Source organism: Notothenia coriiceps, unplaced genomic scaffold (assembly GCF_000735185.1).
Source record: "Notothenia coriiceps isolate Sejong01 unplaced genomic scaffold, NC01 NC01_scaffold00011606, whole genome shotgun sequence".
In the NCBI taxonomy this organism is placed as follows: Eukaryota; Metazoa; Chordata; class Actinopteri; order Perciformes; family Nototheniidae; genus Notothenia; species Notothenia coriiceps.
The window spans coordinates 73,296-98,245 of record NW_011344307.1 but is presented as its reverse complement, the minus strand read 5'-3'; the positions used below and the strand labels follow the sequence as shown (position 1 = coordinate 98,245).

At 40.7% G+C, this 24,950-nt stretch overlaps 1 long non-coding RNA gene across 1 annotated transcript; it reads right to left on the bottom strand.

Moving 5' to 3' along the window:
* Positions 1 to 437: 437 nt before the first annotated feature.
* Positions 438 to 24,942, bottom strand: LOC104946864 (uncharacterized). Its single transcript, XR_798503.1, has 2 exons — positions 24,830 to 24,942; positions 438 to 1,211 (listed from the first exon to the last, which is right to left on the bottom strand). It is a non-coding gene; the product is annotated as an uncharacterized lncRNA (long non-coding RNA).
* Between the last annotated feature and the right edge of the window lie 8 nt (positions 24,943 to 24,950).

Here is a 24,950-nt window from a genome sequence, read left to right as displayed (position 1 = left end):
CATGGATGTATAATAAGAACGGTTCAAGAAAAGGTTCAGGGTAGTTATAGTATTGAGTATGGATATAGTTTCATGACATGGAAGCTATTGAAAAAAAACTGTCTTAAAATACATGTTTTAGTTCAAATCATGACACACCAGAAATCTAAAAAGGTGTCTCACATAAGATAAACGTTAACTTAGTGTGTTAGGAGTGAGGGATATGCTAGAAGTGTAACATACATGCATTACAGACTTGGTTTAAGGTCATTTTGAAACATTATTTGTCCAACATTGAGTAATGAAAAGCTGGTCTCGTCCGGTACATTGTTATAGTAATAAGAAATGATCTTTTAGCAGTATTCCTAAGAGTGACTTTGAGATGCTGGATGAATACAGACGGGCTAAACAACAGATAGACCAGCGAACAAAAATCACAAAACAGCGCTGAGTTTTTAAAAAATCACAGGAAGATTTATAGTTCAGCAGAATCCTTTACAAGGCATGTATTGAAATGTCAAGTCCAATCAGAGAAGAGCATCGATGAGTTTACATATCACATACATTCATATCAAACAAATCAAGTCAGAATTAGACTCATTATTTTTGCCATACTGTTTCTCCTTCTTTTTAAAGTTTTTAGGGGCCATATAAAATCATGTTTCTTAATGTAGGGCTTCACAAAGTTCTAAAACTATGACAAAAGATTAAATACAATGTATTTCTACAGGCATAAACCCTCTGCTGAGCTAGTAGCTACAAATAGATAAAACATAATATAACAACTCTTCGGATTATTATTTAGTTGATTAAAATACAGGATATTGAGGTAAACAGAATATCTTCTGCCATCGTCCACACCTTCCTCTCAGTCTTCATGTGTCTCGCTCTAATCTTTCCTTCCATTGTTTCAGGTCTTCTTCAGGAAACGGGTTGATATTGCCAAAGTCCCAATGTCTTCGGTAAAGTGCAGCCTCAGCCAGCATGTGGTACCCTGTTACACATCCAGTCAACGTCCAAACCGCTGCACCCACCATTGGGTGTAGTTTTTGTGTGTGTGTGTGTGTGTGTGTGTGTGTGTGTGTGTGTGTGTGTGTGTGTGTGTGTGTGTGTGTGTGTGTGTGTGTGTGAGTGTCTCAGCTCCTGACTGCCAGCATGGAGTTGATCTCCCAGATGAGGTTGCGCAGTTGGTCCATGATCTGCTTCAGCTGCTGGTTCTTCTGTTTCAGCTTCTGTGGATCCAAGGAAAAAAAAAAAGACTTATATGAGATGCATAAATATAAGAAAGTCAGAGTGCCTTTTTCTAACCCTACTGTAACCCTAACTAGCGGGTTTACGAAAGATCACAAACACAAGAAATACCTTCCACAAACAACAAAGCAATTACAATTCAGCAGAAAACTAATCATTCAAGCCTTACAGGTTATGAATGTTGTACATAAGGCAGTAATGCTGGTATTGAAAAGTCCAATGGAGCCAAGTTTATGCTGCTACACTTTACAAGGTTTTCTCTGACAGCACTACTTTAGCAACAAGCTTATAACACAGCATAAACTTCACACTTCCTGCATTATTGTACGTCCTTGTAAAATATAATTTACTTCACCATATTAATGAAAAAACAGGTTCCAGATGTAAGATCGTTCCTAATGACTGAGGCTGTTGTTGCTGTTAGCATGAGGAAATGAACAGGGAGGTTTTTCCCAGCCGTAAAATCCCATGAGAAACACATTGGATGCTAACATAGCAGGTTTGTTGTTAAACACTTTCCACATCCAACACACATTTTGTATTTACCGTAAAAAGGTACAAGTGAGGCTGATGGGAAGACTATTAGTTTGGCAAGTTTGATCGTAAAGCATGTGGTAAAATTCTTGGTAAATATTTGACTTGGCATGGGATAAAAAGTGAGGGTCTGGAAATCATACATTTCTGGACTCAATTTGACGGCAATCCATTAAATAGTTGTTGACATATTTGGACCAAAGACCAACATTTCCATACCCACAGCTTTCTTGTCAATGTGACAACAAACTAAATGATATCCAGAGGAGTGAAGTGAATAAGTAATGTTCTCAAGTACTGTACTCAAGTATACAACTTTCCATATGTTGCTACTTTGTACTTCTACCCCACTACAATTTAGAGGTAGATCGTGTACTTTTACTCCATTTATTTAGTTACTTTAGTTATTTCACATATTTGGATAAATGATGTGAAATATTATCAACACTTAAATCAGACTTGAATTACACCTGGAGTAAATGTACAAGCTACCCTGCAGTATACAAAGTCATTCAAACTAGCTGCACCTTTACCAGCTGTGATAACACTTAATTATAATCAAAACATATAATGTACTTTTGAGTACTTTTACCTGAGTAACATTTTGAAAGCAGGACTTTTACTTGTAACAGAGTATTCCAACACTCTGTCATTCTACTTTTAATTACAAGATCTGAGTACTTCTCCCCCACCTCTGCTAATATCTATTACCCATACTGTATCTAAACCTTTACATCCTCAGTAGGAATGAATGTGTCTGGGTTGAGTTCCATAGACAAACCACATGAGTAAAAGCAGACAATGTGTTGATGTTTTGTTTTCTTCATGGGATTTATTGACTCATTGAAATAACACCTGCCTTACCCTTTAGAGTTTGTATATGGTGATGATTAATGGACGTTTGAAAGCCACATCAGTGTATGTCTTCGTCCAACATACAATAAACCAAGTGGTCTCACCTGCTCATTGACCTCTCTACAAATACTGAGTACTTAAGTGCATCAATCCTGGCCTCTGCTAATCGCTAAGCTAACACATCAGGTACATCACAGAGGAGCAAACATGCCATTCTCCCGTCAGTCACTGAAGGCTTTGTCTGCCGATTGCCTCTGAATGTGCCGCCAGGATCTCTAAGTCAACAGCTGCGGCGGACCGAAGTGCCTCGATGCCCGAGCTTTATACATAAACAAATAATGGCTCCGCTGCTGCTGCTGGAGAGTCGGAATAAAAACAGGTAGGAGCTTCCAAATGTACGCTGCCTTTGAACATCGGGCAAAACATCTCCTTCTGAAGGCACATTTAGCAACAGCAGTGCATCACAGCTACTTACTCAGCTGCTTTTTCTTCTAATGGATAGCCAGAGAGAGAGAGAGGGAGGGGGGGGGGGGAGCAAAGAGTTCACTCATTCAGGAGCTACTGTATCTGCAGTGCAGTGAAATCTATTAAGATTAAATCTGTCTCACTCTCTCGGTAACACTCCTTTAGCCGTGACTAATTACCAGCCATTTTTGCAGCGCAGATAACACCTTGAGCAATCGATTTCACACAGCTCTCTTAATATCAACTGTTTAGCTGATTGTCCTTGAAGATATTCCAGAGTGGTACATTTGGAGGCCTTCCAGTCTCTCTCTACTCAACTCTCAGGGGGTCTCGCTGCCTCACAATCTCTCTCACACCCCCCCTTTTCCAATCCCTCTTTGACTTTCACTTCAATTCTGTGTGCATGTGTGTGTATTACATGGGACATGCCTCATTACCTTGACGAGCAGTTCTTGAAATAACTCGGTCATTGACTCTTTATTAACGAGATGATACCATGAGCCTTTGTCATTTCAGTCAACATTTTTTAAACAAAGAATACAACACTTGTTCATTTTTCTTTTTCAATTGTAAACTTTTTCAGGATTTAAAAAGCTGCAATCATAGAGATATTTTACAAGCGTTTCATGGCTTCAAAGGCCAAATGTACTGCTTCCAGAATCCAGAAGATCTTTTTGAGCTTTTCTTTGAAACCACACATGAAATTCCCCATTTTTCACAGTGGAAATAAAAGAGTATGGAGGCAGCGAAGCCTTCACGGCACATTCATCATAAAAGGCTTGCTGGCATATCTTGATATATGAATAACAAGAGTGCTTTTTTCCACAGAAATTGTTCTGCAACCTCGGGGAGACATATTTCCATTCATAACCTCATAATTAGCCTAACTCTAATCCTTCACACCTATAAGGCGATGTTTGGGAAAAGGGTATACTACTGAGAGCAAAGCAGAGAAAGGGAGCTCTGTAACATTGTTTTTTATACTGTCTGGAAAACAAGGATTTCAAACACAATAACACCTCATGAGGAATCCAGCGGGTGTACTTTTTCATTTCTTGGCACGCCACTCAGCGGCTCGGCCCCACCATAACGTTTTGATGCCTTTTCAATCCGCTGAAGGCCTCTTCTGACACGCTTTGACACCGAATCGGCCGCGGCAGGGTGGCCAGTCAACAACTCATGAAAGTAAACAAGGAAGCGCTGTCTGAGCCCCTGTCTCTGAAGGCCTCCTGCAGACTGGCAGCCTGCCTTCCTGCTGCACAGAACCTGGAAATGCTGGCAGCCGTCGGAGGACTGGCGGAGGACGGAGGAAAAGCACAGTGACCCGAGAAGGAGTGGAAATGGAGATTGGAACGCACGGAGGAGATGCAGCGATGTGTCAGTGTGTGTCGGAGAATGCTCAGCTGTGCAAGTGTTTATGGTCAGATGTTCTGGTCTGTTTGTGAAGTCAAAATCTGTGTGTGAAAAGGAAAATGAGTTTTTAATGTCGGCATTGTTCAGTGTTTGGTTTCTATCCATTTCTTATCTATCAATTAATCAATTCAGTCCAATTAGTGATGCTACAGCACTTCCTGTAAGTGTGTGACAATAAATACATGATCAACTTTCAGCATTTACTGTGAAACTGGATGTTATGAGAGTTACATTTACAGTTAGCTCACATTAGCTAAGATTTAGTGTATGTGTTCTGTGTAGATTAGGCCAGTTTCTCAACTTTTGTTTAAAAAAACGGCCTTTTTTTAAAACAAATGCCTACATTTTTTCTAGGTGGGAACAGCTTATGTGTGTGCTCATTCAGAGCGACAGAGAGAAGGTCATGACAGTGTTCAACCGCAGGAAGCTCTCTAACAGCACATGGGGCAGAGGACAAGTCATGGGGAGATTTGTTTTGAGAGTCTTGTAAGAAGAAGTCACATGGACTCGTGAGTAGTTTGTTTATAGGGCAGAGATTCAACATTTTGGCTTGGGGTGGTGGGGTTGAAACAAATCCGATTGCAGTCCCTGTAACTCCAGCTAAGCCTGATGGACATGGCAGAGTAGCAGTCATTTTTCCATTCTTGATTCATATCCAGAAAAAACATATTCTAAAAGAAAATGAACATGGTGTCACTGGAGTCGCACTGACCTACATTAGTTTCATTTCATTAGTATCTGCAGCTTTTATCCTGACAGTGTCTGGTGCTTTGTTCACCATCAACACCATCAGTTTGGATCTAAAAAGACAAAAGATTATACAGAGAAGGATGGTGCATAGTGGAGCGGAGGACAGCAGCTCCATCATTAGCTGAAGCCTTTAAAACAGGACAATGGCAGAAGAGACGGGGAGCTGTTAGCTGACAGGACGGACGGCAGTTTGGACGATGGGATGTTACTCCATCCTGCTCCGTCTTTCTCAGAGTCCCTTCATCGTGCTCCTTCTCTCCCTTACTCCACCAAATCAGATCGAAGAAGCTTTCCTCAGTAAAAGGGGGGAAGACAGAAGAGGGGGGGAAATGCTGAATATTTCCTCGAAATCACTAAATCAAAATTCTGCGCTGGTGAAACTTTAGCACTCAAACAGCTGTCTGTGTGACAAGTCAACAAAGATCCTGGCTCGGGCCAACACAAGACATTCCCCAACTAGAGATCGATTAGTCATAATATATATTCATACACTCACATCAAAGAGACGCTTTCAATCAAAACTAAGTGGATTTTTGTGTCTTCAATACTACTCAAGTGTTGTTCAGTGACACAACACAAGATCCTTATCTGTACTCACTTGGGATTTATCAAATGTAGGCAAACAAACAAGAGGGCGTCTTCGGGCTTATCAAGCTTTATAATTGGCATCTCTATATTAATTAATTCTGTGGCATTATCTCCAGGTTTTAAAGCTGATTAGGGAGGGGGTTCTCTTTTTCGATCCGATAGACATTATAGAAAAATGAAGCTAATCTTGTAATTATATTATTATAGGAATAAGATGAGGCATTCATGTGCTTTTTGGGCATTTAACCCGTTTCCTATACGATTAAAAATCATGACCACCATGCTTTAACAAATTAAGCGTTTTTGATGAGGAGCTCTGAGATAATTGCCGTGAAGAAACAATTTATACTACGGATTAAAATACACACACACACACACGGGCCGGAGGAGAGAGGGAGAAATATAGCAAGTGGCGAAGGAACGTCTTCGCTCAGGATTCCTCTGCTAATCCACCCTGTCGCTTGAAACTCAAATCGCAGCTTTGACTCTGACGGATCCGTCTGCGAATTACAAGTGTAAGTGTCTGTGAGTTAGGAGAAAGGATTAGGGAGAGGAGAGGAGACAAGGGGAAGGAAAGGAGTGAATACAGAGGAGATTAGGTGGAGTAGAGGAGAGCTGAGGACATGAAAAGAGAGCTGAGGAGAGGATGAGCAAGACAAATCAAATGGGAAGCAAAGAGATGATAGGAGGGAGGAGAGGCTGGGAGACAAGGAGAAAAGAGGGGAGGAGAGGAGAGAAAAGAAGAGGAAAGAAAAGAAGAGGAGAGGAGAGGGTAGGAGAGGAGAGAAAAGAAGAGCAGAGGAGAGGAGAGGGTAGGAGAGGAGAGAAAAGAAGAGGAGAGGGTAGGGGAGGAGAGAAAAGAAGAGGAGAGGAGAGAAAAGAAGAGGAGAGGAGAGGGTAGGGTAGGAGAGGAGAGGAGAGGAGAGGAGAGGAGAGAAAAGAAGAGGAGAGGAGAGGGTAGGAGAGGAGAGGAGAGGAGAGGAGAGAAAAGAAGAGGAGAGGGTAGGAGAGGAGAGGAAAGAAGAGGGTAGGAGAGGAGAGGAGAGGAAAGAAGAGGAAAGAAGAGGGTAGGAGAGGAGAGGAGATGAGAGGAGAGGGGTTCCAGAAGATGGTTACATCTTGGATATATTTCTAAGATGGTACTACAGTATATCTGGATTCTCTGCATCAAATAAATCCCTCATCTAATATTATATCCATAATCTATCCAACAAATAAAGATACCGTCGCTTAAAGATTGTTAAATGTGGATTTACTTTATCATAGTCAATGACACATCCACCAAAAGCAATAAGTGTGCGGGGCACTCACGACAAAGGGAGGAAGGACTGCTTAAATATTTATCTACCGTCCATTATGTTAAAATAAGACATTTTTGCATTTTCGCTACTTTGAGATGGATGAGTGCTTGAGAAGGACGTGATAAAACACTACATGGCCCCGTCCCTAATGGAGAGGAAGACATGTAACTGCATCTGCTACATCACCTTCATATCTCATATCTCATCACTGCCAGAGATGGGGCAGGTTGAAACCTCCATCATCATCATCATCATCATCATCATCCACACAGAGGCTGAAGCGAACACCTCCTGCTGTCCTCAGATAGTAAGATCGAGTGTCTTAGCAGAAACGCAGGTCAAATCCCATTTAATGATATGGTTTATAATAAAGTGAGACAAAGAACTTGGAGAGAAGCCTCAACTATGTGGAAAGGTGCCTTTCAAGAAACCAACGATCCTGTAAATTATGCAAACATTGAAAAATATCCTCAAGGGAAATGAAACTCCCCATTAGGCAGAAGAATTAGAACAAACCAAACTCAAGGGGATAACATTTTTAGTAATGAGTGTGTCTTCAATAAGAGCTAAGAAAACTAATACTCCAGGAGAAGGGCACTTGAAGAGAGCAGGAGCCAAGACTGTTTCCGTAAGTGAACGATAATGATGAATTTTCCCTTTGATTTGGATCTGCTCTTTAATTCTAATGGGTTTTCCCTTCACTGATGATTCATCCTTACAACACGTTTCATGAAAAATAGGCGAGTAGTTTTTTCCTGTGATCCTGATGACAAAAAAGACAGCAAAAAAACATCAGTGCATGATAATTATGAATCAACCTCTGAAACTACTGTATCCATGTCCACACACACATATATTCTGAATCACAATCATAGACCTGGGCTATTCCATGTCCTTTCCTTAAATGTTTTACACTATGGAAAATACTTTAGGTTTATTTAGGATTATTTGGAACAAACTAAATGAGGCAAACAGGGACCAAGGTTATACATAAACACACGTGTCTATACATGCTACGTTAAATATCTGTTGCAATTTATTTGTATCAATAAATGTGATTTTTTTTATCACGGTGAAGTTAATCCTGAATGCTCCCAGATTGAACTCTAGTATGACGCACGTGTACTCAAAGTGCTCGGACCAAAGGGAAATGTCTTGACGGAAAACACACTGCCCGTTCTGAGGAAAAAGCAGAAGTGAGTAAATGTAAGTAAGCTGCTTACTGCGGTGTGCCCTGCCTGGGGGACCCTGTGACTCTAAGTGGGCCCTGGTTTACCATCTGACAGTGTGCACGGGGAGCCAAGCCACGCAGCTTTAATCTGCCTGCCATCAGTTAAAAAAAGCCTTAATTGACTTTATAAACTTTATGACTTTTTCTCAACGGGAAGGTTTAAGTGCAAGTGTGTTCTGTGTTTGGCATGGGCTTTCCTGGGGGAATGAAGCCTTTTAAAGGGATTTGGAAGGCAGATAAAAGCCTTCTCTTCCAGGGGTGGCAGGAATACAATAGCCGTGTTGTCATCCTTGCATAACGGGGGTTCTCTCCAGTACGTCCTCAGCATCGAGGTGGAAAGCCTGCAGTGTCAGCCGACTGTTGCAGAACGGTTGCAATCGATTTAGCCTTTTAGAGGTAGCTGAGGCTAAGCACTTGAGTCTCTGCCAGGTAGCCCCATCGATTGTGTTTTCCTTTGTGATTTGGTTCCCAGTGATAATAAATGAAGGGCAAGAAGATTGGAGTGCTGTTGCTTTGAAACCAATGATGGGCAGCCATGCAAGCGAGGAACCCGTCAGCAGAATCAGATGAAAATCCAAAGAATGCACTATGTGACATAATGAAGTCAAAATGTCTATTTCTCTGCAGAAGTCACATTTTGCAGGCATCAGAACATACATTACGCTCTTGTGCGTGTGTATATCTCCGTTCATACGTGGTTTAGGAGAGCCAACAGGTTCATTTGTATCAGAAGCAGATTAGCTACAGCAGCTTGCAGACTGATAAAGAGAATAACATTCAAATCACAACCTTCTGGGTTTCTGATGTGTTGACTGCATATAAATGATCAACTATTCCGAGACAAACCAACAGAAAGTCAAAGCCCTGGTTGCAGCAGGTAGAGCCGAACAAATACGATATGACAAATGTGACTTTTGGGAATAGAACCATATTAATATGTGAAAGTAAAAGAAAAACTCAAAAAAGACATATTTATTAGGAAATACCCTGCCATTTTTTAGAGAGATCTACATAGAAAGTGACAGAAATAATAAAAACACTACATTTCCAGGAAATGGAAATATTATAGTTTTTTTTAACAGTTAAATATGAATTAAGAGTAGGGAAATAGTCAAAATAGTAAATAAAAAACTGAATTCATTTTGTCCAGGTTTGAATCTGACACAAGGCCCATTCCTGAACGTCATCCCCTCTTTCCTGTATATTTGCCCTTAAAAGGCAAAAAAGCCAAAAATAAAAAACGTAGTTCTCCATAAAAGGACACATTATCCTCACTGCAAACAACACATCTAAAAATACACTTCCTGCTAACTCAATAGGAGGACTTTTTTGAAATGCTTTCTTCTTGCTAGCTAGTTTATGGCGGACCCAAGCAGACTGCATTGTGAAGGTAGCTGCAGAGAGTGATGGCTGTCCTGTGAGGGCTGATGTGTATACTGGAGAAGAAGATGTTTTATGTTTGAGTGTTGAAAGCTTGAAGCCAAAATTATCAGAGTGATACCCCGCCGTCTCAATCTCGCAGCGGACCGCACGTCCTTCTTTCATCTCTGTTAGATGTGTGTCAGGAGCTTAAATCATCTGAGGCCAAGCTGAACACCTCGTCTCAAACGCATTTCCACTGCAAGGTACGGCAGACTGTAAACCAACTTGGCTCATCTAGAATTATTTTTTGATTTAAATGAGCAAAAGTTGTACCTGTATCTTTCTTGGTAACACTTCAGTCAAGGTTCCAAGCAAGCAGAGTCGTTAAAAGCTGAATTGAAAACAATGCAGACCACTGATTGGTCAGAGGGAATTGTCAATAGAATAGAGCTGAACCATGCAGTGGAAATGAGGCATAAGTAAACATGATACTTCAAGGTTGTTTTTCCTAATTGGAAGTGGAAACTTTCTATGGGTTTGAAAAACCTGGCATTTAAATGTTTTTCAAGTGCCAACAACATTTCTTCAGATGTCAACAGCATCTTGCGACTCAGTGATGTGTTCAATTAGTACAATCACTCTCACAAACTTAAAATCAGCTCCCCTTACGGCACCTCTCCAACAAATTAATATTGGCTCTAATTACCACCTTCGCTTTGAGAGTGAAGGTAGCAGTAGGGGGTGGAAAAAGGAAAAAGGAAAAGGCAGGCAGATTTATACAGAGGTACAGTAAAAGAGGTCATTCCAGTCGCAGGAGATGTTGTTCATTGACTGTGAGAAAGAGTTGAGCTTGAAACAGGCATGTTCCTAATATTTCACCTACACACTAAGCTATTTCTCAAGTTCAAATGTAAATATTCCTGCTAACACCTGAGCAAGCAGCTTTCCCTTACTAAATAGAGAAAAGCAGAACAAAAAAAGGGATGACAGGGTTTGAAGCAGAAACACACTGGCAGGCTTCAGCTGATGTAACATGCCCACATCACAGGCAAGGCCAGGTCAGTTCTGTCGCCCATGTCATACATAAAGAAAAGTCAAAAGAAGAAAGGAATTTCAGTCATATCTTCACAAACTCTGACTAAAAAATCTGTAAACAAATTCACTTTATCACTCCATTCACTTCCGTAACAGAGGACACCACGAAGCTTGTTGTTTATTTCATAATCCCTGTTTCAACAAGGCAACAAAACGACTGCCTAAAACCCGGCCTCTGAAAAATCAAAACTAATGAATGTTAGCTACCGTGCTATTTTCACTCGTGCGGCATGGTACTCATATTTAACTGGGGGGGAAAACACACTTTAAACTCAAATGTTCTATGTATTATGTTCAGTATAATTCTAAAAAGACACACCTAGCCAAATCCTCAAACTTTCCCAGAGAAGTTTGAATGCATTTTACCAGCCTACCCTCCACATTCATGAAAAGACACAGTAAAAAACGGTTAGGGTTTTTCTTACTGGACCAAGAACACAACAGAGAGATGATTTTGCACCAATATAGAGGTTTGTTTGTTTTCTCTGGACAGTCCAAATGAGTGTAAAAACCAAGAATAATTATATTTTAACAAATCATTGACAATTCCTCTCTATATATTTAATTCATTAATACATTCCTTGGATGGATGGCACTGTAGATGCATACAAGGTTTAGCATGTACGTCTGCCTGCCACTGCATCAGTGGATGAGACTTGGAGAGACCCTGAGCTCCTCCACATATAGACCGGACTCCAGATTGTACGAGGAAGTAAGGAGGCAGACAAGGTATTTTTCATTCACCCCCACCACAATGGTCACCCCCACCACTGCCAATGCAACGCAACTTCCTATGTTGCAGCCAATAACCTCCACGTAGGAAACATTAGTAATATCAAGTGTATGAAATAAAGAAAGACATATACATGTTGGATCCTGATGAGTCTACTAACATGATTCTGCATGTTTTTGCACACTGATTTAGAACTTAGGGTAATCTTTCTCAAGAACGTTTCACTAATAGGAATATTTCCTCGTAATTACAATATTTGATTTGTCATTTTTGTGTTTTCTTTCGAGCAAACAAGAGACTTAAAAAAAGCTTCTTAACTTATTTCCATCAGGATGCTTAACTCGGCCCTCCGTCCTCAGTATATCCTCGGTCCCGTCTTGCACAATGTCTTGAGAGAATCCTTTGCATCATTATTATATCAATCTCATCGGATAGTTGCTGGTCATTTTCTGCCGTTCTATATTTTAGCACATTTTTTAAAATGTGTGTTTCTGAATGATTAAGCTCTGTATCCTTGAATCATTTTAGAATGTACCATTTTAAGACAATGAGCGCCTAGATTCATAACTTTGCACAAGTGAACCTACAGTTGCTTACTTATTGTGTAAACTTTGAACCAGGCCAAACGTTACGTTCCCAGAGGATGCCCAACCTGAGAGTTTAAAACCAAATGAAAAACATCTTTCTCTGCTTGAAGCTTTGGTCTTTTAAGTGAACTTACCTCTGTTTGTTATACAATTCCGCCGCCTACATTTATTTTATTTTTCAACAGCAGTCTCAAAAGCTTTAGAAAATATAAAAACGTCCCTTCATGTGCCTTTTACTTACACAGGTACTCAACTGGCAAATGCTGTACACAATACAGCCTAAGCAAAATACAATCTCCAATCCACTTCAAGTGTTCATGTAAACAATAGTCTTAAATAACACCGCAGTCAGACAATGGTTTAGAAAAACTAATTGCTTACATAGCCCTTAAACACTGTAACACAAAGCAGAGATAATTGGGGTTGCACTTGACGCTAAATGCAGCAAAATACTAGGAAAACACGTATTCTCCAAAAAAATCAGCTCTGATTCCTCCTCCGCAAGAGCTTTGCGGCTACACTGCCCCTCTGACCCCTGCAAAACAATTAAAAAGCCTTTGGCATTGAGGGAGCCTCTAATGGGCCACATATGAGGCTGCTAATAAGACAGAGGTACAGACACCTGCTGTGCACAGACTGCTAATTCTGGAGCCTGAACATAGCGGTGGAAGATGGGAAGGAAAAGAGGGAGACAGAAATGGAGAGGAAGTGGAGCACAGCAGGGGCGTATCGTCTATGGGAGTGGAAAGAGAAACAAAAAGAGAAGAGGAACAGAGGAAAGAAGGGAGGCAAGAGAGATGGAAAGAGACAGACCAACCAAGCTGCATCCCTCTCTCCCTCTCTTATTACAGTTAGGAGGGTGCGTTTGTTTATCGCCAGGCCTCGGCAGACTCTCCGCCTGCTCTTCAGATAAAACTAACCGCAAGTGCCACTGGAATTCATTACACACAGACACGAGTCGACGGCCAGCTCGCACAGGTCTGCTGAGGAGAGGAGAGCCAGACAGTGGAACGCTTTTCTCTATTTGAAATTACAAACATCTCCCTGCTTTTAATTTCTCTCTTTCTCATTTGAATAAAGAGGACAGACGCGGTAATTAACGGGGTATTGAAAAAAAGCAAGGCAGTGTGCGGTGAGGGAGGGAGGGGAGGAGGTTGGTGAGGGGGCATGGGAGAGGGAGCAGCAGCAGAGTGAGAGAGATAGTAACTAAAAGAGGGGAGAGAAAGAGAGGAGCTGTGGAGAATTAATAACAGGCCAGATCTCTCCAAGGCCTCCTTAATGGGCTGTGACAGGAATTTATTCACACTTAGGCTGGTATTAAATCAAACGCGAGGCGAGTGGCGGTGGCAGGGTGCAGGAGAGGGGTGGTGCATGGGGGGGGTCTGCCGTGTCTCACAGGTCCGGCATTACAACCTCCCCTGCAGGGCGGAGGGTCATGACCAAGGCCTCTGCGATGGAGAGATGGAGGGAGAAAGGGCCGTATGAAGAGAACAAACGATGAGTGATGTGCCAATGACAAGAGCGCCTGTCCCACGCCCCAGATGGAATGATTATCAAGTAATCCGGAGAGCCGCTATGAATCACCCGTCCTCCATTCTGCAAAATGCACCGTCACTCAGCCGGACGTCTGCGAGGCAGGCAGAAAGCAGGCTGTAACCACCAACATGGACAGCACTTGCTACAAGACAGCTGGTCCAAAATGGAAGCTGCTCAAAACAGAAAGTGCCGTCCAAATTAGCGCACGGTTGAAAAATGTTGCTGGCAAAAAGTTACTTGTCATATTTGTTGTTTCCCTCCATTAATTGGCATGTGCCCAGTAATGCAGGGTATTCATTAGTGATGTAATTTGTGGTCACTTGGGTGCCACAGAATTGGGTGTATTTTTATTGGAGCGGGAACAGTGTGTGTTTACGGGGAGGAGACCCTGAATTGATATGCACGATCACATTCTACAGCACCGGAGGTCTGCAGCACAGAGATTGAGCAATCGCAACCCATTAGGCATCAATGAATTATGGCTAATGCATCTTAAACGTTTATGCAAACACTGTTGACTTTCACGCATGTTCAAATATATTTTCTTCTTAATACACACACATGAATTGCAATTAACTACATGCATAAGAGTGAGCACTGAGAAACCTTATGTACAATATAAGATATACAACGAAGAACACAACCACATTAACACTGGGGGAATGTATTTGTTCAAACACACTTGAATTCAAATACATATTGTTACACACAGCATGCATCCTTGTGAAGACACTTGTGGAGAGTGATGAGAGTAATGCCTCCCCCATCCTTCCCTTCCAACGCTGGGCAGATTGCATCACCATCCGTCAGCCAGACTCCGACAAACAGCAATTACCCCAATCGAAAGATAACGAGAGCAAGGCTATCACTCACAGCCAGGACACCCCATAAAGCAGCCAGACATTACCATGGAGGAGTCATTTATCTGCCTCTCCTCCAGCCACCCCCCCTTCCATATCCACGCTGATCTTAACTTCTACTACCTGTTCAACGCCTTGGGGGGTGGGCTTCAAGCTTCAATTGAAAAGAAGTAGGGACTGCGGTTGTGGGGGATGGAATTGACCTGGAGTGACAGCTACGATTGGGCAATAAACGATCTTGAAAAATGGTCCTCATAAAGTCCTAAACATGATGGGTGTATGAGATTTACTTTCAATAAAAAGGTATTTTTGTATCTGTTTTTCTCACCATACAAAAAAACCCTAGTTGTCCCCCTTGAAGTTAGCGGTCATGGCCAGAGAAAGTCTCTGGTCAAATCGTAAATAATTATGATCAAATATGCAATATAGAGACATAAAAAGTCCCTCCAATGAATACAAGAAACTAACATTAATGCAATACTTCATCATGTTTTGTACTTTCGATGATTTCATAACGTAGCACTATATTGTTCTGCAGATTTCTCATGACAACTGACTGGGGAATTAGCTCAACCTGTTGTTGATCTTGATTTGAATAACTCCTGACACATGAGTGTGTGGGGAGTGTGTGGGAACCAAGATTCATTTACATTTTCCTATGCAGATTTACTGGAAATTCTGTTAATATTTTCTCAATGTTTTTGCCCAATGCATTAATAAGAGGAACAAATGCAAAATGTTTCTGGTTTTCGAGGGCTTCATGATGAAGGTTTGCGCTCAGAGAATTTCACCATAGAATTAATCAAGAAAAGGCAGATGTCAATTGAAGGATCTCCAATTACTCACCATTAATCAATAATGTGTTTCACTAAAGGAGTTTCACTAAAGGAGATTCACTAAAGGACTTTCACTAAAGGAGATTCACTAAAGGAGTTTCGCTAAAGGAGTTTCACTAAAGGAGTTTCACTAAAGGAGTTTCACTAAAGGAGATTCACTAAAGGAGATTCACTAAAGGAGTTTCACTAAAGGAGTTTCACTAAAGGAGATTCACTAAAGGAGATTCACTAAAGTAGTTTCACTAAAGGAGTTTCACTAAAGGAGTTTCACTAAAGGAGTTTCACTAAAGGAGATTCACTAAAGGAGATTCACTAAAGGAGTTTCACTAAAGGAGTTTCACTAAAGGAGTTTCACTAAAGGAGTTTCACTAAAGGAGATTCACTAAAGGAGATTCACTAAAGGAGTTTCACTAAAGGAGATTCACTAAAGGAGATTCACTAAAGGAGATTCACTAAAGGAGATTCACTAAAGGAGATTCACTAAAGGAGTTTCACTAAAGGAGATTCACTAAAGGAGTTTCACTAAAGGAGTTTCACTAAATGAGATTCACTAAAGGAGATTCACTAAAGGAGATTCACTAAAGGAGTTTCACTAAAGGAGTTTCACTAAAGGAGATTCACTAAAGGAGTTTCACTAAAGGAGTTTCACTAAATGAGATTCACTAAAGGAGATTCACTAGGTCATTTCTACTATTAATGGATATTGTCTTATCTGGGGTTCAAACCCTTGAAGAGATGCATGTTTCTAAGCATGTTTGCTTTAATTGAAAGCACCAATCCAATCCCAACTTCACTAAGGCTCGACCCTGCTCGTCAGATTTGTATTGTATGGGTATGGTAGTAAACCTCAGAATTCAATCTGTCCCTCGGTGATGTTACAGATCTTAAGTCAATATGTCTGCAGACTATCGCAGAAGCCGGGCTGTATAGACAAGGATTAAGTAGGGATTGAACAATGTGAACATTTAGGGTTGGGCCAACACTTCTGCTTTCCATTATTCCCTCTCGGAGCACAGAACACACACTTCAATGGCTTCCTCAGATCACTCCCGTCAGTCAAATTGTAACACAGGAGGGGGGTGTCTGTCCCAAGGATATTCCACTGTGAACAGAGAGCACAAAAATCCCCATCCATGGATTTAGAATCCTATTACCCTGCCGTCCTATCACTCCGCCTATCACACCCTTCCCATGAAGATGCAGTATATCATTGCTCATTATTTACAGCAGTGAGTGAATTTAAATTCTTTCTGATAGAAGGCTTCTTCCCAAAAAAAGAAATCTACTTTCGGGTAAATATGAGGCAAGCAATCGAAAACCAGTATGACATATCTGGAGGAGAGTTTGAGGCATGCGTGGACTTATCTTTTGACTTATGCATCAATCTTCTCTCTTTCTCTCTCCCTCACTCGGCATTCTGTTACAGAAGGCATCCTATTTTCCCCTCTGTAGCTGAATTTCATCAGCTCTCCTGTTATTCCTTTTGAAGACCTTATCTGAATGTGAACAGCTTAACGCTGACAATCCTCAGCTGTCGACACATCTATCAATCCATTCTTTCATCTATCTTTTAACCTGTCTCTTCTCTCCTGTAAATCCCAGGTTCCCTGTCATCGCTATACACACTTTCATTCATTTTTTAAAACATTAGAAGAATGATATAACTTGCATTTTTGTACCACCTGTTTCTTTCTCTGAGTGTCCCCTCGTCCTTTACCCTCCACTTCACACATCTACTCTAAGTGACAACACAGCTATTTGTCTGGTCATCCATCCATCTTCAAACACCTTTTCATTCCTCTCTCCTTTTACTCAACAGAGGCTTTCTATCCATCTATTTCTTCATCTATCACTCCATCAACCTTTTCATGGCAACATTTCTCTTGCATTTAGCTCTCTTTCTACCCTTTCCTTTCTTTTTTTACCCTCCAAACCGTCCCCCTATCATCCAGAACTTCCCAGTTTGGCGGGAGTGACTGTAGCAGATGCAGCCAGGCCACAAACATCTGCTTCCCCCTGTCCCGCTGCATCTCTACTCTGCTGATCACACTAACCGCTCTAACTCCCCAAAGCTTGCTGTCCTTATTGTGGCCTTAATGTGCAGCTGGGCAGCCTGGGCAAAATCACAGCTAAATATGCTGCGAACACATGAGGCATACACTGGATTTCTGCTGGGCCAGACTGAAAAGCTGCGTTTTAGATGAGTTCATGTTGTCCTCTCGGTATGGCTGATAAGATGGAAAGGATGATAGAAAAATCTCCTAAATGATCAATCTAGAACAACAAGTCCTCCAACTCATACGACCAAATGGGTCGATTGTTCAAGCGCTTAATACGACCTATAATTACGTTTGAAAGTTTTCGCCCTCTAGTGCTCCCGTTGAATGCAAACGTTACAGAGGGTCGTTAATTCACAAATAACCCTCTCTGTAAAATCCTAAATTGTAGGATAGTTTGGCCATTAAAACGCTTTTTGATTAATTTTCTAGCGAGAAGTGTATATTATACTTTTAGAATCCACGTCCAGTCGATATGTAGGAACAGTTTGATAAATATTACGAAGATGATTTGAGGTTTCGTCAGGAGAAGGAGTATATGCGGCAGCCTCCATGTAAAGTTACGGGATGAAAACAGTATTTCCGGTCTCAACGTTTTCATAATAAAACCAATGATCAAATGATTTAACAGTGATATCTGCAGTACTCATCCACTAAAAAACATCAGTTTATCCTTGTTAATTATACAGTACATGCTGCTGTAACAAAAACATTTCCCAACTGGGGATCAATAAAGTATCTTATCTTATCTTAAGATGATCGATGGCTACTGCCATATTTGCAAAATTTGCTGGGCTGGACCCGTCCAAGTCCGGTTTTGGAAAGTCTGCCGTGGTTCCATTGCATTTCATAGAGCTGTGACGCTCGGCGTAACCTTGTCGCACTGCCGCTCCAACATCCAATCACAGAGCTTGAGGACTTATCACGGGGTTTGTAAAGCAAGGCGGATGTTGTAGTCCCAAACAACAGCTGGGGATTCTGGGTAGTGTAGTGTCTTCGGAAACTCTGTAGTGTCTAAACTCCGAAAAAACAATTTGTTTCTCCGAATCGAAGGTTAAAAACACAAAAGCATTGTACACAATTTAAACCAATCAATATTGTGTAATTAACAACTTAAACTGATGTTTTTTAGTGGATGAGTAATGTAGATATCACTGTGTAATTATTTGACAGTGAGGGGAATATATCCGGTTTTATTATGAAAACTTCGAGACCGGAAAAACTGTTTTCACCCACGCTAACTTTACATGGAAGCTGCATACACGTTATCCTGGCAAGACCTCAAATCATCTTCGTAATATCTATCAAACTATAGATGCTACACATCGACTGGACGTAGATTATAAAAGTACAATATACACTTCTCGCTAGAAATCTAATCAAAAAGCATTTTAATGGCCAAACTATTCCACAATTTAGGATTTCCCAGAGAGGGTTATTTGTGAATAAACCACCCTCCGGAGCGTTTGCAATCAACGGGAGCATGTTGTTTCTGACACGGCCACTAGAGTTGTAACACTTTAAAACGTGACTGGGTCGTATTTAGCTGCTGAACAATCAACCTATAGGGTCGTTTTTTGTAGGAGGACAGGCTGATCTAGAAATGTCAATCTACTACGAGCAAGATACAACTAATCATTCAAGATTCAAGGCTTTATTGTCATGTGCACAGTAGCTACAGTGTGGATATGGCAATGAAAAACTTGAGCCACAGATTCCTCCAACAGTGCAACATGAATATATATAGTACATAAAACAAATAAAATAGATAAAATAGTTCAAGAGAATGTTTTGAGATGTGAAAAATGTAAATACTAATAAAATAGAAATAGTGCAAGTAGAGTCTATATACAAGTAAATGGAAGATGATATATAGATAAATAATTTGCAAGATGCAAACAGATGAATGCTTTACAGAGTTCAGGTGTTTAATAGTCTTATTTGGGCCTGTGGGATGAAACTGTTATCCCACAGGCCATATAAACACAGGTGCTCATATGACTGATCTTTTAGTAGGCCTACGACAAATCAATCAACAGAACGGAGGGAACTCAACTGTTACATTGTTAAATGTAAAGTAATGTGGCCTAATGAGGTAATAAAAGTTAGGTGGTGTGCTGATAAACCAACAACCCGTAACAACAATTACCAGCTTTGGTTTTGTGAAGGTCCTCGTATTGCTAGTCCTTATGGATGCGGGACAAGAGCTTCTCATTATTCCAAAGGTTGCGGAAATATCACAAAGACTGCAGCATTAAGACCACAAAGGCAGGGGAGAAAAAGACAACAAGCTATTAAACATGCATCACAAATGCAGCTTTCCAAGCAAAAGCAAAGGTTTTAGGGAAAAGGAAATACACTCAATGTGTTTGGTGTTTACCGTGGTAACAACTCCATAAGGTGGCTTAAAGAGAACAGCGGGCAGAAATCTCTCTTAAATTCCCGTTATAAAATCGAAACTAGTCATAAACAGGTAGATAAAGGAAAACAGACGATGCAAGACAACAAGTGAGATTTGACAAAAAAACGATATCAACGCATCCTTTTTATATTTCACTTTAAAATAAGCGTGTGTACACACTGTTCAGTATAATGAGATGGGTTTTGTTATAGATGTGCTGCATATCAAGTTCCTTCTGTGTGTTGAAGATTTCACAATGTGTGCTTGCCCTCAGCATATTGGGTTTTCTGTCTTCTCAATCTCTATATACTTGGATCATTTGACGGAATTCAATTTGCATGCTAATGTTTTGCATAGGGAGGAGGTCATACTATAAACAAGGTTATTTATCAGAGCCATATACAGGTCTCTAATAGGACACAATAACATTGACTTCCAAGTTCAGTATTTTATGTACTGAAAAGAAAACTGAGGAAAAAATATTCTTGCATTGATCCTGAAAACCTATTTCTGTATTTCAATCCAGTATTGAATTCAAATTGTTGGAATAGGCACTTGGTTATTTATCTACCACAACATCAGCAGGCTCTTACCGTACTCTTTTCAGCTTTGTGTGAAAAGGCGATGCAGTCTGTTTTGGATGGGGCTGAGTGCAGCTGAGCGCAGGGTTCACTGCAATGTTTCACTGTAGTGTTAACATTTAAAAGCAGCCAGGGGAGCCATGCTGCGCTCTTAAAAATAACCAATTCTCATCTCTGCGGCTGACACTCCTGACCTTGGCCCATTATCATTGCAGCACACTCAGAAGCCTTGGCATGAACAATCTGTCCCGAGCCAACACAATGCACATACAAAGAGAGGAAACAGAGAGGGGTTTCAGCACGTGCACGCTGAAAGCCTCTGTCAAAGCAAATGCAAACACAATCTTCTCTGTCTGAAGAAAAAAACAAAAGCTCTTTCTCAATCTCTTGCACTCAATATACACGCACAAATACAGTATACACAAACAAAAGAAATCCATGGCAAACGAAGCGAGGTAAAAAGGCCTCCTAAATAATGCATGATGTGTTTTACTTGAACCTTTGCCACGCTCCACTGTCCATAACACTGTACTGGGTTGAGATATGGGAACAGCCAGGGAGGTATTGTGCCTGAGTCCTGGCTGTATACCTCACCTTCATATATGCAGGATTTAGGCTTCATCGACCCAGGACTTATATTAGCACACAGCGCTTTAATGTCATGTTCATGGGCCCGATTCCCAGAGAGAGATTAAACCTAATCCTGGACTCAAAAATAATCTATCATGGTGAATGCCAAAAGAGGCAGCGTTGGTCAGTCTATAGATGACATGTGTCGTGCTTCAGTTGTCAGTTCAGCAAGGCTGTGAAGCAGTTTGAGAAAATAACACATCTTCAAACATTCATTTCTGCCTTTTTCTTTGTTCAGCATTTCTAATATAAGTAGAACATCTTTAAAACGTGCTCAAGTTCCTACAGTTTCTCTATCTGCAACAACAACTTGCGTTTTAGTTGATCAACATGTACTGTAGTGCAGAAACACAAACATATTTTTGGCTTTTTAAAAAGGAAACACAGCCTGCATTGAAATACACTTCAACACATGCACTCACATGTTTGCTGAATCAATACTGTGCCGAGATGTGACTCCGTATAGAGCTGTATTGGTGTATCTCTTATTATTAGAAAAAAAAAAAAGAATGCCTTTGTTTTGATCGGGTGTAGGGATGCCTAAATCAGTTTGTTTTTTTAACCCATACTGAGAACTACAATACATACAATACCAGTGGTTATTATAAGATGTGTAATGCAACATCAGACTTGACTCATATATTGCTTTTCTAACTTTGTGAAACAACACGTAGTAAATAAATACTTAAACATCAGCTGGTAGTTATTGTGGCCACATTGTCACCTATACGTTATCCAGCTATATGAGTCAGTGTAGGTAGGATATCAGTATCTGTATCTGTAATGCATCAGTGCACCCTTTATGAGATTTCACTGTATTGCAAGTGGGCTATATAAATGAAATGGATGTATTTTCTCGCTCTGCCTTGATTCTAGCTATTGAAACATTTAAACACTTTACCTCAAATGTAACACTAATGTCATTCCACTTGCAGAAATATGTTTGAACCTTACCTTTATCATTTAGTTTTTCCATGAAATTACGCTCAATTTTGGCTGTCTCTATGGTCGACAATATCCGGCAACAGCCACTCGACGTACAATATTAGAGTGCCGTAATTACCCGTCAATGTTGTAGTTTCCAATGTGAGTGGCGGTGACTATCATTACCATGCTCGATTCAAATTGCCTTCCTACGCACAAGGGATTCCCAAGAAATGATGCATGAATGAATCCTGCATTACAGTTTGTTATTACTGTATCTTATTGTATACCTTCAGATTACTACAAATGCAAACCGTACAATTTTAACTGCTGCTGCTTCACATTAAAATCCTTCAAAGCACGCAGTTGCTTTTCTTTTGAAGCATTCACAGTAACTCTAATGTATTTGTTTTACCAAGGTTAGCATTGAAAGGAAATTGTTCATCAAGAATGTGTCATAAAATCAAGACATAATATTTATGCCATTGGTTTTACACACAGCTACCACTGCAGTCGAAAAATAAAGGATTTATGACTTTTAGAATAAATATAACACTTAATGCTTGTAAGATTGTGCAGCTTGGTTAAGGATGAGTTATTTGAAAGCCTCATCCACAACACAATTTTGTTTGTCTTGGTTTATTAATCTTGGATATGTTTAATTAATGGTTCTCTTCGCGCTTTTATGCTTGTTTATCCCTAGCATGTAAGCCATGACTCAGGATTAAATCTTTCTCCAACAAACTTTGAGACTTTGACTGACAACGTGGCGTGTCAGTTTGAAGAAAATATCTCTGCTCTGCACTTCAGCGTGTCGTAAAGCAGCCTCTCTATTAGACCTGGGCTAAAACATATCTGACAGTGAATACATTTGAAAAAGCTCTTAGGTGTGTTTGATGTCCGCCGAAAGCTCTTAGATGTGTTTGATGTCTGCCACTCCGGAAGTGAACACCTCATGACATATAAAAAAAGTCAACTCTTATTTCCTTCTGCTAATATATAAACACCATCAGCAGCTTTCTTGCTCAAATCGGCTATTTGTAGCTAATGGAAAGCTCATTCACTTGAATTTTTGGATTATACTCATATTCTAGAATCTAGATTATAAACTGGCACATACTAGAATTTTGAAATTGTTTTGCATACTGGCCACACACACCTGTCTTTACAAAGGGTGTCAATACAAAATAAAATGATGTTACATGAGATGATGTGTTGATTAATAAATCGAGTGAATCCCTTGCATCACATCAACACAGCTTGGAAAAGGCCCTTAAATAAAGATATGTACAATTTTAAGAAACGTACGCTATACTTGCACATGAGTTAAGCATTGAGGTATATCAAAAGGGGTTATTAGAATTAAACTTTTCATTTCCAATCATTTGCAGGCGAGGGAGCCACCCAACTGGCAATGATACAAGGCTGGTTGAAAATTATATGTTATATGGCGTTAACCCACCAGAAGACAGGAGGAACACTTTTTCAAACTCCCACGACCCCTCCACTACCCCCATGAAATAGGTGGGCTGATTACTTACTGTAGTAAATGAATGTTTTCCGTACTAGATATATTAACCTCTTTTAGCAGGGGAGCACATCACTTTCTTAGTGAGTTACTCAAATGAGTACCAGGAGTGGTACTCAGGGCTGCCCACGCAAAGTTATGTGTTCAGCCCTTTGGTTCAGCCCCTCTGTTTCCTGAACGTCGACGGGGGGGGGTGTCGGTGGGGGTGTGGTATTGAACGATGATGGGTGGGGTGGGGGTGGGCGCTAGTGGAGCAAGCGCGTAGAACTCGCGCCGGAAGTTGTGGCACAATTCCGTTGTACACACCGACGTTAACAGCAGCCCCGTCTGTGCGCATGGCGACCGGCTCTGTCGTCCAGTGATCGAAGCGCCTTCTGGAAATGCTTCACAAGTCCGCAAATGCGCTTAGTGAGACAATTGACGGTAGGCATTTCAGATGTTTGCCGTACCTGCGTACCAGTTATGTGCACCCCTGTCTATTGGCATATGGTATATACAAAATATGTAACAATTTATTTTGATGACAGCGAAGGATACCCTGTGATCCACGTCTCAAATCTGAGGTTAAGCAAGGCTCACGGTTTAAAAAGACACATTCTCAGGTCCGCTTTAAAACTGGGAACCATCACACCAGCCCATAGGTACTCTGTAATATGTATTTAAGCAAGTTTAGAGTAAGCTAGCCAAACAACATCCAGAGACTTCAGCATCTACCTCCCACCCCTGGTGCTATGTCCCCTTCTGACTTTCAGTGAACTCCATTGAGAGTTGGGCAGGTGTCAAATACAACTAAAGATCTTTTACCACCAGCAAAGAATCTAAATGCATCTACATCCAAATAAGACCTTTGGAAATCAGAATTGCCTTTTTCACCAGAATATTGAACCCTTTATACACACGCACTCTATCAACAAACAGTAATTGAGTATATCCTCTACATTTTGTTTTGTAGAAACCACAGCTTCATAATATGGATGGTTGCTACCCAAAAAATGAAAAGAGGCCTATTAAGGCTTAAGGGTTTAAGATGTAAAGTAAAATTACTAATCCGTAATGAATTCCACGCTTAATTATTTTTCTTATCTTTGAGATGATGTTAAGAGTTTTTTCGCTTAAGCTCAGGTAGATTTGAAATGTCTGGGGGGCGCATGAATTTCCGAGGTGAGCTTAAACTTCACTTATCTGAAACAACATCATGTTAAGCTATGATAGAAATCTTGCGATCTCTTTTTATTTTTATCAGCCACTACGTTTTTTATTTAGTTACCGCAAGCTGGGAATAAATCCTGTAACCCATACAGTGTTGTGCTTTTGAGAAACAGAACACGATACCTTGTTGACCTCCAGGATTTCTCTCCTCTCCTCGGTGGGGGGGCGGCTCTGGCCGGCCGAGCGATCCTCGTGTTTGGAGTTGTCATCCTCCACAAAGGGTATCAGTTGCTGGAAGAGAGAC